The 5,220-nt window shown below is 41.4% G+C and overlaps 1 long non-coding RNA gene and 1 other non-coding gene across 2 annotated transcripts in view; both read right to left on the bottom strand.

The window, feature by feature from the left end:
* The window catches only part of LOC111740181, a 380,482-nt gene that overhangs the window by 345,616 nt on the left and 29,646 nt on the right, over positions 1 to 5,220 (bottom strand). The window lies entirely within an intron of this gene.
* On the bottom strand, positions 1,111 to 1,229 carry LOC111740238. Its single transcript, XR_002780545.1, has one exon. It is a non-coding gene; the product is annotated as a 5S ribosomal RNA (ribosomal RNA).

Genomic DNA, 5,220 nt, shown 5'->3' with positions numbered 1-5,220 from the left:
TGGGCTGTTATTTTGGCCTGTATCATATCATCACTAGATTATCTCCCCTTCCAGATAATCCTTGCTGTGGGCTATCCAGGATTTCCACAATAAAACGCCCCACTGAGAAAAAAAGGGTTTTGGCTTTGGACACAAAGATTTAATGTACTTAGAGCTTCTGGAACACAAAGTTCTCCCCAAACGTTTACCATAAAATGGTGACATTTGTCAAGACTAAAAAGCTATAATTCTATTCATATACTACTTTGAAGACGAAAATGAAAATTGCATTACTGGACATAGATTTAAAAACTTCTATTTTCAAAGTAACCACAGACCAATTTTTGGTAGTGGAGCCTTGCATCAGAGGAAATTTCACGGTGGTTCCTTCTAAAAGGATTGTATGGCACTGTGCTTATGATCTCAGGCTTTGGGGCCAGGTTGCATGTTTACATCCCAGCTCTGTCACTTCCAGCTGTGTAACTAGGGCAAAGGTACGTGCTTAATTTCTCTAAGCCAGTACTTCCCAATCTGTAAAATGGGGACAAACTCGGTGCCTATTTTAATTTAGTGTTTTCGTGAAGGTTAAAGAACTTAAAAGCTGTCTGATGTATCACCCAGCATAACGCTTGGTCCGTGGTAAGCATTCACCAGACCATGTAAGGGAATAAGGCATTTTATTTTCCCATTCATTTTCTTAGACATAGATCCCCTCATAATAGGTCAGACAGAAATTCCTCGTTCTAATGCCCTGAGCCCATTAATTAATACAGTACTGATGATCAGCCTGTGGGTGGAACCTGCCTCTCATCTTATATCAGAAGGGGTCTCCAAGTATATCCCTTCAACTAGATTTATACTGCTTGCCCAGTGCATGATTAGCATAATGCTAATTTGTACCTGCAGAACTAAAAGCTGGAGAAGGGCCTTATAATATAGCTGTTAGAAAGCTTAGTTTTGGAGCCAGATAGACACATTTTAAAAGTCTCATGTTCTGTGCGGCTGTGGGCAAGTCACTGAACTCGCTCACTTTCCAGCCTTTTTTTTTTTTTTAGGCAAGGCAATCCTTGGTTGACCTCACAGATTGCAAGGACCTTGCCAGTTTACAATCCCTTATTTTTTATTTTTTTACGCCTACAGCACCTGGTATTCCTAGGTGGTCTCCCATCCAAGTACTAACCAGGCCCAACCCTGCTTAGCTCCCAAAATCAGACGGGATCGGGCTTGTTCAGGGTGGCATGGCCGTAGACCTCAGCTTTCTTATCTTTAAATGGACTTTATAACAACACCACCAGCATAGGCCTACTAGGAAGATGAAGTCTGATATGACAGACACTGGGCTAAACACTTCATAAAGACATAGTAAGTCTTCAATGAGTACGGAAATCCTTTAAGCCTTGCAATGAAAGCTCATTTTTTTCTTTAAGTGTAGACAAGGAAAATGTAAATTTAAAAAGGTGCAGTCACTCTGGAAAAAGTTTGGTGGTTCCTTAAAAAGTTAAGTATAGGATTACTATGTGATCGAGCAATTCTACTCCTAGGTATATACAAAAAAAAAAAAGAAAGAAAGAAAGAGAAAAGAAAACATATGTTCATACAAAAATGTGTACACAGATGTTTATAGCAGCCTGAGTCATAATATCCAAAAGTGAAAGCAACCCGAACGCCCATCAAATGATGAATGGACAAACACCATCAAATACTATTCAGCAGTAAAAGGAAACAAAGTACTTAGTAAATTCTACAACGGGGATGGACCCCGAAAACTTAATGCTAAGTGAAAGAAGCCAGACACGAAAGACCATGCGATGCATGATTCCGTCTGCATGGAAAATCCGGAATAGCCAAATCTATAGAGATCAAAACTGGATGGATTTAGTGGTTGCCAAGAGCAGCGGGTGGAGGGAGGACATGAGGGGCTAATGGGTATGGGATTTCTTTTTGGGGGAGTGATGAAAATATTTTAAACTTGATTGTGATGATGAAATCCAGGTGAATTTTATGGATGTACATTATATCTCAATAAAGCTGTTTACAAAGAATATAAGTAACAGTAACTATATCTACTATAGGTTCTTAGCTGGAATGTCTAAGGCAGTGCTTTGTGTGTTACGAACATTCAAAATGCAGCTATCAAATGAAGAGCAAAACGGAGACACCTAGCTTTCCCTCTGAAATGTCCTACACCAGGACCAGGGTCCTGCTGTAGGGACTAGACCCTGTGCTGCCTGCTTCTTCCGTCTAAAACAGCAGTCATTTCTCACCTATGCGTGTATTCTCTCTCATACACAACCAAACGGTCTGAAGACCTGAATTCTGTTTTAACTAGGTCACCATATAAAAAGATTTTATTTGGTCACACCGTTGTTTGAATTTTTCCTCTGTGTTTATGAGTTTGTGGGAGGAAACGAACTTATTTATTTATTTAATTAATATTGATAAACCGCCTACCCTGTGCCAAGAACTAGACAAGAACAGGTATTAGATATGCTCAAATTATCGATCTACTTGGGAATGATCAGACAGAATTATTTCATTTTCTTGAGATGGCTGGGGCGGGCCCACGGAGATCAGATAGAAATGTAAATTAAATTAAATGAAGGTCTGGTCAGTCGTCCAGAAAAAGTAAGAAGGATACTTCAGCTGCCTAAAATTTTTAAGGAAAAAAATGATGACACTCTCCTGTTCATTGAGAAATCATTTCTTATTGCTCTGGTCCTAGGCCTTCTATAAACACTAAAAGTATTATTGATCCGAAGAGAAAGTGAAAGGGGTGTATTTTCCCAAGAATAACCTGATTCTCCAAACGCAAATTCCAACTGCAGTTTCTAACGCAATGAAAAGGGAGAGATGGCAGTGACAGAGACAGCAGCATCCACTGGGGCACCAGACCGGGGTCCCTCGGCCTCCTCTGTGCTCTGAGCTTTACATTGGCCATTTCCTTCGGCTTTCAACTGGCTTCAATTACCTCTGAATTCGACTTCAGCAAACAACAAAGTATTGAAAACTCAATTTTCCATTCTTCAAAGTACATTACTAGAAAAAGTGAACGGCAAGGCAACAAAGAGCATTTAATCATTAGGATCTCGCCCCTTGCTGTGGTGAAACCACACAGCCTGGCCCACTTCCAAGGCCAGAATGAATGAATGAGCAAGAGTCTCAGGGAAAAAAGCCTTTAACTGCAGCCGCTCGGCCCACGGAGCTGCCCCTTTATTGCTCTTGGCATGTCTGCCTCTGTTTCTAAGGGATCACCTTCCCCCAGGAATATGCACAGAGAGAAAGGTGAAGACTTATGAATTCATGTTTTCATTTATTTGCTTCCCTTTAGAAACAGACTTAAGGAGATTTAATTATGCCAAAGCAGAAAAGTCTTGAGCGTTAAGGCTCTGAGAGCAATCGACTCTGTTTCTCTTCTGCCATTTCTTGGCTGTGGGGAATCTGGTGCCTGCTTGTGGCCATGCTCTTGGGCTACGGTATCTCAGCACTGAATCCTTCCTAAGCCTGGACCTCAAAGGCCCTCTGGGCATCAGCGCCACGGAGGCCTTTGCCTATCGTCATCCTTCTTGAAGAGGTGCACTGTCGCTGGGCCAGGGTCAAGGGCAGTGTGCTACCTCCTCGGGGCTGGAACTTTGTTAGACAACCGAGCGTGAGAGTTCTCTCTGGCTTTTATCTTGGGAATCCTCTCCTGCTTGCTCCTCTCTGTCAGGTTGCCCCGAAGCCGGAACAGAACAGTTCTGGCTATGCTTTGCGACATTTGTTGACCACCCGATAATCACATCCTTCTTCTTATATGAATGTCATCTCAATTTCCTTGTGGGGAGACCCCTCTCGTTCTCCCTAGACACAGACTGGTGACTGTCAGTGAATCACCCTGCCCATCTCTCACCATTCAGTGAGCACATGACATGAGCTGGGGCCACCTATATTCTCTCCCCCAAATTTTAAACTTCAGCAGAATACTTTAAAAAAAAAAAAAAAAGTGAACACAGTTTAACGTTCGACTTTTTCTTGGGGAAGAAGAGTGTTTAGGGGAAGATATTTTATCAGTTCCTGCTAAAAAGAATCCACTCCTCCGGTTCCAACTGTCCCCAACACACACAGACAGCTGTGGTCACCCTGTCCTCCTCTCCCCCCATCCCGGCCCCCCGGCCCTAGAGCAACTCCATATCCTTCCAATAAATTCCCTCTTTGCATAAGTTAACCAGAGTCGGTTTCTGTTACTTGAAACCAAGCAGCTGCATAATAGGTTCAATTTTTCTCAGTTTAGTAAAGCCAACGCGAGGCCGTAACTGAGAGCCAGGTCCCGAAGAGGTTCTGCGCTTCCAACTTTCAAGGAACTCTGAACACTTCCTACCTGTCCAGCACTGTACAGCCTGTGAAGAGCTTTCTCTCTCTCTGCACACACACATAAGTGTGCACATACAGGAGTACATACTCATATAGACACACGCGCACGTGCCTGTACGGAGAGACAGAGAGAATCGTTCTCAATTGAGACTAAAATAAACTAACACTCAGTGACAGAAGTAGCTATCCAGTACAGAAAAAAATTAAACGAGTTGCTCAGAAAAGGAGCAAGGTTATAAAAACCCTCAGATTCTCCGGCTCCATTCCGGAATGCTTTCTAGTAAACAATATACAAAAGCACGAAAGTAAATGTTTTAACACTTATTAATGAGGTATTACAGGTGCCTTATCTGAATCCTCTTCATTGCCCTCTAAGATACTATGAGGCTTATTTACCACTATGAAGCAAATGAGATGTTTAAGTAAACGGCCTTAGTCTTCAGCTAGCAAACTAGAAAGGTGAGCTGACGCTCACCTGGGGGCTTCTCACCGTAAAGTCTATGAGCTGCGTCCTACATCATATCTACACTCTACAATGGAGAAGAAACAAACGCTGAATGGACTTAAATTAGAATCATTTTTTAATAAGTGCTACTTGATAACTGGCTTAACTATGTGGAGAGTAGATTCCTACTACTGTACATAAATCAACATTAATTGAGTCTTAACATTTAAAAATGAAACAATAGATCAAGGAGGATAAAATATAGGCAAGATTTTTCTGATCTCATGGTGATGAAAGTCTTTCTAGGCAGAAAAGAAAAGCATCTTAAAGGAAATTATTGATATATTTGACTGCATACCAATTAAAAACATCTGTAGCACAAAAAATACTAGGAATTGAATTCAAAGACAAATAGGAAAAATTTTTCAAAATATATTACATAAGATGAA

Source organism: Pteropus vampyrus, unplaced genomic scaffold (assembly GCF_000151845.1).
Source record: "Pteropus vampyrus isolate Shadow unplaced genomic scaffold, Pvam_2.0 Scaffold59, whole genome shotgun sequence".
Lineage (NCBI taxonomy): Eukaryota > Metazoa > Chordata > Mammalia > Chiroptera > Pteropodidae > Pteropus > Pteropus vampyrus.
This window is presented reverse-complemented; position numbering and strand designations above follow the sequence as displayed.